The 13,603-nt window shown below is 48.3% G+C and overlaps 1 protein-coding gene across 1 annotated transcript in view; it reads right to left on the bottom strand.

Moving 5' to 3' along the window:
• DCDC2 (doublecortin domain containing 2) overlaps positions 1 to 13,603 on the bottom strand; it is a 151,061-nt gene that overhangs the window by 73,125 nt on the left and 64,333 nt on the right. The window lies entirely within an intron of this gene.

The raw sequence follows: 13,603 nt of genomic DNA on the forward strand, positions 1-13,603 counted from the left end.
AAAAAAAAAAGGTAAGGAAAAGGCTGTAAGAATGAAAAGAAGGGTGTAAAGTACTTTGCTGAGGTCTGTGAGTTTTTCTGGCAAATTATCAAATGGGAGTGAAGCAGGTTTCAAATTCCCTGAGTTTGTAGTCACGTGGGACAGAGGTGAAGTCAACTGACACTCGCAACCTGTGTCCCAGAGGAGGGCGGTCTTCTGGATCGGAGCCCGTAAGCCCATGGAGTCTGACGCCGACTCTGGTAAGGGGCGTCAGATTTGGACTGGACGGTGGGACACCCAGGTGGTGCTGCAGAGACGGCCTTGGGAACGATACCACATGCTCAGTGTCAAGAAGAAACCGTCACACGGGTGACACTCTAGTTCTCAATCCAGCTGTTGGTGACACAGGTCTGCTCAACTCGTCAAGATTCATCCAGATCTGTGCTTGGGATCTGAGCGCTCTTCTGGACATAAACATGAATGAAGAGTTGTTTTTTTGGTTTTTTTTTTTTAACATGCCCATGTGGTGTGTGCGTGTGTGCGTGTGCGTGTGTGCGTGTGTGCGTGTGTGTGTGTGTGCAGCCCCCATCCCCCGCAGGCAGTTGGATGCCCAGGTAAAGAAAAGAATCTCCAAATATCAGGGTATTTCTGCGAGTTGAAGTCTAAGAGAACAGAGCCCAAGAAAAAAATAAATGACCAGAGCGCAGTAAGTGGCCAGAGCCCATGTGGGAACAGGAGAGGAATTCATCAGAGGCTGGACAGGCTGCTTTGTAGAGTTTTGTTTGCAGGGAGCATGGGGGGGGGGCACGATTTAAGGTTGTGCTCCATCATTTACTGTGAGAAATTAGACATGTAAATAATCTTTAGTCCAAAGTGGCTTTTAAATCCTCTAATAATGGAAAATCCGATAGCGTGTAGACAGCCCTACACAAAGAACCATTTCACATTATAAATTGAGGAAAATTCGTCAACCCTGGTTTGAACAGCCTCCGTTTTTTTAGTGACATCTTTTTCAAACTGGTATCTTAGCAGCGTAGTGTACCAATTCAGGGGCCTTTCAACCACGTGATGGTTCTCCTTACTATTATTAAATTGTAACAAGATAAATTTTTCAATTTTCCCCACACAGTGCCATATATAACACCAGCACGAATATTGGTTTCTCAAGCCAAGTAAGCGGTCTTGTCTCTAACCTACACTTTGCCTTGAATTTGAATGAAATGCATCTCTTCCCATGGCGGTCCATCTACTTTGCCTCCTGGAGAGTGGCGGGGGCAGGCAGACCCTACTCACCTCTATGCCACTAGGAGATGTCTGAGCAGCGATCTGATTTCTTCAAGCTAATCTTGAAGAAGAAATATCATTAGTAACTGCAACGCCCAAATGCAAGTAAAAGCACAAAAATAAAATACGATGTTTGGCAAGTTCATTCTCTCATCGAACTTTACAGAGAGCTCACGATGTGTTTGAAATCAAGCCGGATGGTGAGCTCGCTGGGATGGATAAGGCAATAAGGAAGGGGATCCTGGCCCTCAAATTGTTCACAGACTGGATTTTATAGAAGAGAGGTTAGGACGGGGAGTCTTCGGGAGAACAGAGCTGATTGGAACTGGGAGGGGATTCTAGGTACACACAAAGGGATGTGGAAAAAGCTCATGGAATCAAGAAACTACAACGTTCTCTGTGCCCACCATGCGTGTGGTAGGCTGGTGGAAGATGAGGTTGGAAGAGAGGCCGGGAAAGTGGTAAGCTTCTGAAGGAATCTCATCGGAGGGTTTTTGTGTTTTGAGGGCACGGGGCTGGCAGGACTGTGAAGGACTGTCAAGCAGGGAGCTCGGGAGACCCTCTAGAAGGCTGCGGTGGTCTCTGTGGAAAATAGGAGCTTCAGTCAGGAATGGTGAGGAAGGCCGGTTTCAAGAGACTTTGAGAAGGCAGAACCGATGCCAGTGGCCGTGACTGAGCAAGGGGCATGGAAAAATCTAGACCGACTCCAGAGTTAACAAGATCACGGTGACGGACAGGGTAACGTGGAGGGGATTAGAAAGGAATGGACAGTGTAGGAAGCAAAGAGCATCTCGGACTAATCGCCATGGGGAGCACACCATGTGACCCAAGCCCTCCTGAGTCCCGCCCCCTACACATCCCAACCACACCCTCAAACATACCCTTGGGGCACAAGCCCTCCCGCCCATCTGCACTGAACCTATCAGGACTGAGTCACCAACAGCTCCTCCAGCCAGAGCCCCCAAGCCACCACGTGTGCTCCCAGACTCCAAGGCTACAAAAGCAGGTCTTGGAGATGGTGGGGTCACTCAGGACACGCTTCTGTCCCTAAGTCTCTGAGATAAACCATTTCTCTTCAAAATGGACCCACCAGTCTTTTCCTTTGGTGTTCGGGCTCCCTGGGCTTTTGCAGGCTGTTCTGCACAGACCTCCCTTCCATGGGACAGACCTGCATTCCAGAGGACAGGCAGGAACTGCCCGTGTCCTCAATCATCACTGCAAGCTGACAGAAGCAGTCACTCCCGCGGACCCCTGTCTACACACATGGATTACCCCAGGGTTCTGGCTTGATGGAACCCTGAGCCAGCAACTCTATGAGGAAAATTAAGCAAATAAAGACAATATAGGGTTTGGACAGTATTTTGTGTAACATGTGCCAGTGGGGTGCTTGCGGGAAACCAAGGTAGACATCTCAAGGACTGTCAATCCCTGCACGATGTGGGTTTGAACCGTGCAGGTCTACCGATGGGCAGACTTTTTTCCCCATAAATATGATACAGTGCTGTAACTGTATTCCCTCCTCCTTGTGATTTTAATACCAGTTTCCTTTCTCGGGCTTATTTGACTGTAGGAATACAGAATATAACACATATACAAAATACGTGTTCATTGACGATTCATGTTATTGGTAAGGTTTCCAGTCAACAGCAGGCTATTAGCTAAGTTCCACTCAGATTTTTGACTGTACAGTAGTAGGGGCCCCTCACTCAGCCCCCGCCTTGGTCAAGGGTCCACGGCAGGCAGATACGGGCCTTCACCTAAGACTAGCAGTTCAGCCTGCAAGCAAGTTCCAATGTCTCGTCCAGAAGGAGGCTTTCGAGAATATGCCAAGGGCCTATTAGTAAGGGCTTTGTGAGAATGAAAAATTAAAGCCTCCTAGCCACTTTAAGGAAAAACCCCAAATTTTGTTGTTTTGGGAGCAATGGCCTTCAGAGTAAATGATGACGTTAGCTGTCACTATTATGATTTTTAAGAAAAAAAGTACATGGGAACTTCTGAGCCCAAACAAGAAAGGATATAAAAATAACATTGTAAGGTTAAACCATCAAGGAAAAGCTCCCCCCTCACGGAAGAAACAAACAAATTATAGCAATTCTCCAACGTCCAATAAACAATTCCTGAGCAATCCTTCCCCGTCCCTGCTCATATTAAATGCAATTACTATTCTAATTTGAAAGCTTAATTAACATTTAACTATTTTGGCTTCAAAATGCATTAGAGATTTGAATGCTGAAGTCGGTCCTGGCTTTGCTCTTCTCCCTCCTTGCCCAGATGTGATGCCCAGAACTTCGTCTCTCAGACAAGTATCACTTCCCAACCGTGGTGATCAGATTCAACCCCTCTCCCCCGTCTCAAAGCCTTTCACACGGACTCTGTCCGCCACCCCTGTGTCCGGCCATGGCTAGACACACTTCTGCTTCTCTGACCCTATGTGAGTCTTCACGAGACGGAAATCAACGAGGCTGACCCAGAAACTAACTGGTGTGAGAGACAATGAGTGCCGAATGCCATATTTTTAGAGTTTAAAAAAAATTTTTTTTATTAGAAAATATGACATCTGCCCAGCTGATCTTTTCCTTCTGGCTCCTCCGACTCCTTCCTAAACCTGCTGACCCTCATCCACCCAACACTTGAGCTTTGGGCCCCGGACTCCTGTGGCAACTGAGTCTGGGAGAGGGGGTGGGGGAGGGGCAAACAACAAGGCAGCTCCCTGGGGCAGTGTGAGTGAACCATGGGGGCTCCCTGGCTCCCCACTGCCAGGCCCCCTGATTCCAAGTACTCCAGGTCCTCGTTTCTGGAGGAACATTTTGGAGATCAGTCCAAACTAACTCCTGGTTCCTTACACATGCGCTGCAATTAACCAACAGCCTCTTTGGACTGTTTTCGCCTCCCTTTTCAGGAATGCTCCATCATTATTAAAACACTAAATAACCATAATCACGCTTCTAAGTTAGGACCTCAGGGTCAACCTGGGAATAAAGTCTGCAGAGAAATTCGATTGTTCTTCCAAACTAATTTCTAAAAATTAAACAGGAAACCAGCCTCACAAATGAAAGGCTGCCTCATCTCCATCTGGCTACCAGAGAAACTTTATTCCTTTGCGTCCTCCGTCCCAGGCTCGCCGAGAAAATGCAAATCCGTAAGGGGTGAGTCTGTCCATCTAAATGTTACCGAGGGCCAGACTAATTAGACCTGGAATTCTGTTTTCGTGAGCAACCCTCACCCAATCGAAAATGCAATAAATCTCACATGCTTAAGGCAGAAAGCGCCAGGAAAAATATGGAGACTGTCAGTGATGGCTTGTTTCTGTCCTGGGTGGCTACTCTTTGTCACACAGAGCAGTGACAGCCACGGCACTCATCCCAGCATCAGACAGAACCAGTGAGAACTCTGGTCCCAGTGAGGGGTAAAGCGTGGCTTCTTCTTTTAATGAAAGAACAGCCATTGTCCCCTTGTGCCCCTAACCCGTCCTTGGGCTAGGGTGTGACGTGGAGACCTTCCAACTGGATCTTCCCGGTAGCTGTGCAGTGAGAGGGGAAGAGTCATTCACATTCAGACTGTACCGTGTTCACCTCCTACTAAAAACAACTTCAGGATTCTGAACGATCATTTCTCTCACACCCCTCATTAAGTACAGCTTGAATCCATTTTCTTGCTGCTATTTTTTGGTGTTCAATGACTGTGCATAATCCGCCTGTCTCTGTTTTCCCTCTGAGATGTCGACACACTGACCCTCCCCCAGGGCTGCGCACACAGGTTAACGACGCCAGGGAGGCTGCAAGGTAGGGAGGACGTCGGTGACAGGCGTAGGGCTCAGCACCTTCTCTCTGGTCTCAGCTTCCGATAAAACAAACACAGCATCTCTCCCACATATCTGGGCTCTACAAAACGACAACGTCTGATGAAGGCCACCGCGATAATGAGAAAGACTCTTGGCTCACAGGCCAGGACGCCTTGGCCATTAACCGTCATGTATTACACGACTTCGGGCATGCAGCAGACTGTGGGATACTGGGTCTTCCTGTCAGTCTTCAGATCTGTAGAATGGAAATTAGAACTTCCATCTATGAACAACACCTACCCCATGGTGTTTGCACCCTAAGATGAGCAAGGTAGTTAGAGGTGTAAGGGTTACACAGATGCTTTTTCATGCCTACTTCTCCTCGCCCTCCTTCTGAACTTGCTCTAAGAGTTGGGGCTGCCCCTTCTCTTCAAGGTCTACAGGTGTCCCCGGGGCTGCTTCTTCTGTACCTGACTTTGATGCTCACCTATCAGCTGATGGCCTCGGCAGCTACCTCTGCAAGACAATCTTCCCATTTCCGTCTGGTCCGTGTACACCTACACCCGGTGCCGGACAGGTCCCTCTATCTCCACGTGCACAGCCTTCCCCTCCTCCCTGGTGCTCCCCCAAGAGTTACGGACACAGCCATCTAGCCAGGTCCCTGGTGTGCCTCCGACCCTCGCGCGCCCTCCCACGTGACCTCAGCTCACGACCATTCCGTGTCCTACATATTTCTCAGACCATCCTCTCTCCCCTATCCGCCATCAAAGATCACCAAGTCCGACATCTCTCCTGTCCCGGTTCGCAGCAGACCACCTTGGGGAAGTCCTCCCCTGGCCCTGCCCCATCCTCTCGGCCTGGCCCGGAACTCTACCGCACTTCAAGCTCCGGCCTTTGCCTGAGGCCTTCTTCTGGCCACAGACGCTCCTTCGGACTGAACGCGGACAGGCCAGAGCAGCAGGGAGAACCACCCTCAACCAGCGAAGGACAGGATCTGGCAGGCAGGGGTCTCGGTGTCTCACCCGTGCACCGGACAGTTTGGAGGTATGTCCCACAATGCTCTTCCAGAAGATTCCACAGCAAGATGCTACTTGTCTACAGAGGACCTGGGGCTCCTCTAGAGTACCCCATTCACAAGCTCCCCCCTCTTCTACGTCAGACCTGCCCATGCTTCTGGGGTCACCTCCCAAACAAACTTCTTGCACTCAAGTCCTTCTCTGACATCCTCATCTATCGGGCGACGTTTTGGGGGAAACCCACGCAGGTAAGCAGGAGTGAGAACGGCATCGGGTTTCTTAACAGCAGCAGTGAAGTAATACATTCAGAACGCTCAGTGACAAGTACTAACAACCAAGAATTCTAGGTCTGTCCGAACTAAAAATTAAACACGAGAGCACGGAGAAGACATTCTCAGACACGCGGAATGGGAAGCATCACAGAGTAAGAAATACACTGTGGCCTTGTCTGGGGTTTCTGGCGCAGAGCTCCCAACATGCTTGTAATTGCCTAATGTGAGAGATGTGAGTATCTTCAATATTTGGTCTTTTATCCGCAAATAACCAGCTCCTGAAATAGTTCCGGAGCAGAGGTGAAACAGTGTCTTGCTATTTATAACAAGCCCTTTCAGCCGCATCTGAGTTTAAGCGCATGACGTGACTTCCAGTGAGCTCCTAAAGACGAGGGCTGGTTGCCAGGAGAACCAAACATGTGATTCAGGGGCGGCAAACTTCCTGTCCCATCACCCACCCCCACACCTCCAGGGAGGGCTGAGGGGCTGGAATGGAGGTCATCACTCACGGCCATGATCTAATCAAGCATGCCTGCGTCCTGAAGCCTCTATTTACAAAACCCTAAACGAAGGGGTCTGGACAGCTCCCAGATTGGCTGAGGCACAGAGATACAAGAAAGGTCCAGAAGCCCCACATCCCCTCCCCTACTACTTATCCCCGCACGTCTCTCCCATCTGGCTGCTCCTGAGTTTTATTCCCCCCATAAACCAGGGAGCTGGTAAGTCAGCTATCCTCCTAAGTTCTGTGGGCTGCGCTAGCAAACTGTCAGATCCATGGAGGGGTCCTGGGAGCCCCCAATTAGCAGCTGGCCAGTCAGACGTACAGGAAACAATCTGGACTCCTGGTTGGCATGGCATTTCCTCACTCTGACCCAGGATCCCATCTCCAAGAGGGCACTACACATCCTCTCCCACTGCCATGAACTCTCCTTAAGGCCCCTCGTAGCCAGTAAGGGAACGAACATGGTAAAGCAGGTGCCTCACCTCACAGTGGCCTTGCCACCTGCCAGAATTCTCAGATCTGTCAGAACCGAGAGCCTTCAAAAGCACGCTGTCGATTTTCTTTGGCCATCGCTAATAAACGTGGTATTGGTCTTTCTGTGCCCACACAGGCCGTTGGGAACACACACCGGCACACTGCTCATCTGTGGGACGGCGGACGACACTTCTGGGCTCTACGGCCCGGATGCGAGGTCCCATTAGCCCCAGACAGCATCCCACGAGAGACCAGAACGGCCGGTCCCAGCCTCGGCGGCCGGCAGCTCATTCGGTCAAACGCAAACTTCCTAACCCTGCAGCACTGGGGTTCCTTTATGAGTAAACGGGGCTGGTACTAACAGTAATGCCACCTAAGTCCTAGAGCTGCTCGGAGGACTAACGAGACTGTAAACCCACGGTGCTCAGTCCATTGGGAGCTGCTTCCGTGAGCTGTGGCTCCGATCAGAAGCCCACAGAGAGGTGTGTCTTGCTGGACCCTCATCAGAAATCCCACATGCCTTGCAGCCCACAAGGAAGGGGTGCCGTGTGGCTCCGTAGCCCAGCGCCCCTCACGCTGGGCTCCACACGACCATCCTCCGGCCGACACGCTTCCACCATGGGGACCCAGAGTCCCAAGAAGCAATGGACACTGGCACGGGAAGGGCTCTGCAGACCCTGCAGAAAAGACAGTGGCTTCGCTCTGCATAACCCAGCACTTCCCGGGCTTGCATTTGAGCTTGGTGCTCTTACTGCAAAAAACCCCTATTCAGAGCACGCAAATTGCTGCTCCACGGAACCCACTCTAGGAAGCCACTGTAGTTCCCTGGCTGAGAACCTCTACCTGGGGGTCGCCCACGTGCTCTGGGTGAGGCCGAGGGGTCCTGGGGCAGTGCAGAGTGCCGGCAGCCTCTCCAAGGTCGTAGGAGCTGTCCTCAATGACCTGGGCAGAAGTCGCCTGTTTCTCACGGGGTAAGAAACCCTTCGTGTTGGCACCCTTCCCAGTAAGCACCACGAAGCCCGGGAGACAGCCGGCTCCCATCAGTCCAGAGGTGACAGATGTGTGCTTTGAACTTGGGCAGGGGCAGAAGGGACCTGTCAGCTCCGCAACCCGTGAAACACACTTTTCAGTATGGATGAAATTTTCTTTTTTAATTTCTTTTTTTTTTTTTAAAGATTTTACTTATTTGACAGAAAAAGAGAGAGAGCATGAGCAGGGGGTAGGAGTAGGGGGAGGAGCAGAAGGAGAGGGAGAAGCAGGCTTCCCGCTGAGCAGAGAGACCAACATGGGACTTGATCCTGAAGCCTTGGGATCATGACCTGAGCCGAAGGTGCCCCACGTCCAGGTGCCCCCCGGACGGCATTTTCAAGGAAATGCTGACTTCAGAGAGACAATTTGGTATTATCATCCAGGAGTATAAAATAAGTGGACAGCTTTAAACCTACAAAGCTCAAACGTACTTTGCAGATATTTTCTATTTTTACACCCCCATGGCGGTGACATGCTACGTGGTGATTTGCAACACTGGTTATATCTTATTTTGAAAACAACGAGGGTTGCTGAGAAGAATAAAAATAGCATTCGTACCTAAAACAGACCCCAGTGTACAGAGGCAACCCCGCACATGGTATGAGTAGGGAAAGCTCCCGGCCCGGTCTGTAGCACCACGCAGTATTAAGACTAAGCACGTGCAAGCAGAAATGCTATTTGCCCCACAGAAAAGAGGGATACAGAGGCAGATCAGCAAGAAGGAAAAACATGCCAGCGCCTAGCACATAAACACACTTCAGCATCTGCGAGTGGTAAATGGAGTTTGGTCATTGGAAAGGAGACAGGAATTTCTTCTACCTTACTGAGGATGATTTCTTGGTCAGGGTTTAATGCAGGCCCCCAGGAGAAACCAGGCTAGTGGTGAGCAGTTAGCACAAACGAGAGGGAACGGACGCGTCCTGCAGATTACAAAGCGCGGTACCAGGAAGCACTCAGTCCCTGTTTACTGAAGACAGGACCGTAGTGTTCTCCGAAAGGGGGCAGGGCTCCTAAGTCCATCAGGAGCAGCCAGATGGGAGAGATGCACGGGGCAAGAGGAGGGGGACGTGGGGCTTCTGGGCCTTTCTTGTATCTCTGTGCCTCAGCCAATCTGGGAGCTCTCCAGACCCCTTCATGTAGGGTTTTGTAAATAGAGGCTTCAGGACGCAGGCATGCTTGATTAGATCATGGCCGTGAGTGATGACCTCCATTCCAGCCCCCCTCAGCCCCCCTGGAGGTGTGGGGGTGGGTGATGGGACAGGAAGTTTGCGCCCCCGAATCACATGGTTGGTCCTCCTCACAACCAGCCCCCGTCCTTAGGAGCTCACTGGAAGTCACCTCATGCTCTTAAACTCAGATGCGGCTGAAAGGGCTTGTTATAAATAGCAAGACACTGTTTCACCTCTGCCCCAGGACTATTTCAGGAGCTGGAGCGATTTGCGGATAAAAGACCAAATATTGAAGGTACTCACATCGCTCACATTAGGCAATTACAAGCATGTTGGGAGCTCTGCGCCAGAAACCCCAGACAAGGCCACAGTGTATTTCTTACTCTGTGATGTAGAATACCTGTTCTACACATTCCTATTGCTCTCGGACTTGTAGTAAAACACGACCCACATCCCACAGTCCACACTGCCTCTGAGATAAGTCACTGTGGACGAAAGAACGAAACACCCATGTGTCTCTGCCCAAAGGTGAGTGGGAGGCAGCAGACACCCACAAATCCGAAATCTTATGCCCGCGCCTTCCAATCAATGCCCTGCTTTGGGAACTCATCCTGGCGCCTTCTTAGAGATGTTCTTCCCATCCCTGACCCCCCTCAGAGGGTGAGGATTGGGGGTGCACATGTGGACTCCTGCCTCCTGTTCCATTCTCGGAGCTTCCTGTGCCTGAGCTGGTTCACCCGCTGAACCCAAGCAACTCGAGTTTCTGCGCCCCGTGATCAGACTGTGGGGACACACAGCAACAACGCTCCAGCCCCGGGGTGGCGCAGCAAAGCACGCGCAGATTGTAGAAAATCCAGGCGCACGACCACTCAAGGGCAGTCCCCCAGCCAGGTCAGAATATTCAGGCTTCCCCTCCCTGCGCTGCACCTGCCCCATCAGTCATCAGGAATCTGAACGTGGTGAGATCCTTAGAAATATCACAGAACGATGCTAAGAATAAGCCAAGAATGGAGTCAAGTGAGATACTAGTGTGGTTGTGTGTGTGTGTGTGCGCGCGCATGCTCCCATCCACACAGTCAAACAAACTTCGAAAAAACAAGTGTTGTTTTTGCTTACATTTTAAAATTCTGCTTTAAAAAGAAAAGTGTTTATAATGATCCATGATCAGTGATCCATGATCAGTACCACATAAGCCGCAGGGGACAGACCCACTCGCAGAAAGCAGCCTTTCCTATCTTTCCAAGGCACCCTAAATCCACTGTATTTCCTGTGTTCCAAAGGGTTTAAAGACGCTAATATTTTTTCACGTGAAAGACAGTTTAAATATCAATGAATGCAATCAATCCCAAAATACAATTTCAAGACAATCATCATAACTACGTGGCTCACTGGTGGAAAGGGTATCTCAAGGCATTACGAATCAAGTGGAAAGTGTACAGAAAACAGGCTGGCCAGTTAAGCCGGTATTTAAATGCAGCACTAAAAATGCATTTCACACCCAACTTCATCCATCATCGACCAATCTTACTTTGCATCTTGGCTACCAAAAGAAAATGGTATTTGTTTCCCTAAAGAAATATGTCACAGCTCTGCCTGAATTATTAAGCTTTACTATTACAGAAAGAAACAGAGTAGGAAAGGAGAAAAAAAAAAAAAAAGGAAAGAAAGAAAAGCAAAAGAAAGAAATAAAATTAGAGCCAGGTTGCCCTCTACAGACAGACATTAGCACTGTTCATTCATTCAGCACTAGACACCCAAATATGAGTACACAGCAACATTAAATAAAGACAACTGGTATGACTAAGCCCTCATGATAATAAAAATCAAGACAGCCTAAAAGAGTCTGTTCTCATTAACATGAGAACAGTATATAGGTAACAAACACTGGGCCAAAAATTTGCACAATTTAACCTACGCTATGAGATGATCCGGATATTCATTCTAACTCTAAAATTTAACACTTTGAAAGAAAATTAAATCAACCACTTAATTCCAAATGTAAAATATGGGCAAGTAGAAAAAACTATGTTTCATCTCTGACATCAAATTCTTGCATTGTTTATCGGATTATTTGTGTATATTGCAAAACGGTCACCACAGTTAGTCTAGTTAACATCTGTTACCATAAGGAGTCTTCACGCGTACTCTCTTAGCAAATTTCAAATATACAATATGGAACTAAATTCTTGCATTTTTTTGCTCCTCATCTTGACTCACCACACACCTTCCCTTTCATTTTGCTTACAGTCTCATTGCTTTTACTTTTCTAGACACCAAGAGCCCTCCTGAGAGAGGACTAGCCAAAAGCACACACTTAGCTCTAATGACTCGAATAAAGGACATTCAAGTAAAAAACAATCGCAAGAAAAAAATTGCAAGAATAAATGAATAGGAAGCTGAATTAAGAAGTGCAAAGAAGCACAGCTTGCATGGAGCACTGGGAGTGTTGAAAAAATAATGAATACTGTTTTTCTGAAAATAAATAAATTGGAAAAAAAAAAAAAGAAGTGCAAAGAAGAGATCTCTGACACTATAACCTGGGAAATTCCTATAGCCGAAGACATCTGAATGGAGATCTTGTAAGGGGAAAGAGCTCAGTTGGACTTAAGCTAATATCCTTAAATTTGTCAAGTGACAATTTAGTCTACCGAACTGTACAAAACATTTTTTTTTTCATTTCCCCTGGGGGGGGGAATGTTTTTGGAAGCCAAGATTCATTTTCCAAGTTATATGTTATTTCTATCAAGAGGAAAAGATACAAAATGCTTCATCTCAACTCTTATATACATTTCTGGATCATGTAAGTTTCTTACTGGTGTGGGGGGGGGTGGAAATCCACTCCCTCAAACTGCCACTTGAAAGACACCAGCAGGGGATGCCTGGGTGGCTCAGTCAGCTAAGCATCTGCCTGGGGCTCCGGTCATGATCTCAGGGTCCCAGGATCAGGTCTCACATTAGGCTCCCTGCTCAGTGAGGAGCCTGCTTCTCCCTCTCCCTCTGCCCCTCACCCAGACTTGTGCATGCTCTCTCTCTCTCTGTCTGACAAATAAATCTTTAAAAAAAAAGATGCCAAAGAGGTCCAGCAGTTAGAAGCCTACATTCTGCTCATCCCAAAAAGACACTGAAAAACAGACACTTAAAATAGGCGATTATTTAAAACAACTGCCAGGCTCTCCACAGACAAGGGAAGAACAGCGATGGCCTTCCACCTTTTCTGAGCACTTTAAAAACATGTTTCTTGTTATTTCCACCCCATGGGTACCATTGTTGAAACGTAAGAATATCTATGAAAGCAAAAATACTGATCACTTGACTTTTCAGTAAAGGTTCCTCTCCAGTGCGAGAGGAAACTGCGGACGTAACCTCATTCGGCATAATTTCTGCAAATGAGAATGAAAGGTCCCCTTTCTTCTGAGAAGCAACTACTGAAACTCAAGACTTTAAAATATATGTATCAGAAGGAGGAACGGGGATTTTTCACAGGCTGAGATGAGCCTCACAGAAAATAACTTACATTTTACAAGAGTCTTTAAAGAAAAATGTTTGTGAAAAGTTTCAAAGTATTACAGAGGCTATTCCGTGCCTCCAAATATTCGTTTCCTGATATTTATTAAGTGTCTCGTATTTATCAGACTTGTGCCAGTGGTTGCGAATAAAAATACAACAGCTAGTAAGACCCAACCCAGAGCCTTGGGGGCATCACAACCTGGTACATGGATTAAAATAAAGCCTCTGTGGGTTTCAATCCTCAAGGTATGGCATATGCCTCCAGGCAAGCTTTGTTCCCTTGGCACCTGCCATAAAATATGCACTCAATAAACATTCATTGCCCACAGTTGACCCTGGCCTTCCCTGTTTCACAGTCATCTGCGAGGGATTATATGACCTAACGATAAGCAAACTTACAAGCTAAATCTCAGTATGAACCCACTTTTTGCAGAGAACTGATGGGCCCCCGAAAAGTGGCTTGCCCGAGGTCCATCTCAGAGCTGTACCAGGATCCCCCATTTCAGCCGGCCTCCCTCCCTGGAACGATGTGAAGCCCCCTGCATTCTACCTCCTCTTTGTAACTGGTTCATCATGCAGGTTGTTCCTCT

Source organism: Neovison vison, chromosome 1, assembly GCF_020171115.1.
Source record: "Neovison vison isolate M4711 chromosome 1, ASM_NN_V1, whole genome shotgun sequence".
NCBI classification, from domain to species: Eukaryota; Metazoa; Chordata; class Mammalia; order Carnivora; family Mustelidae; genus Neogale; species Neogale vison.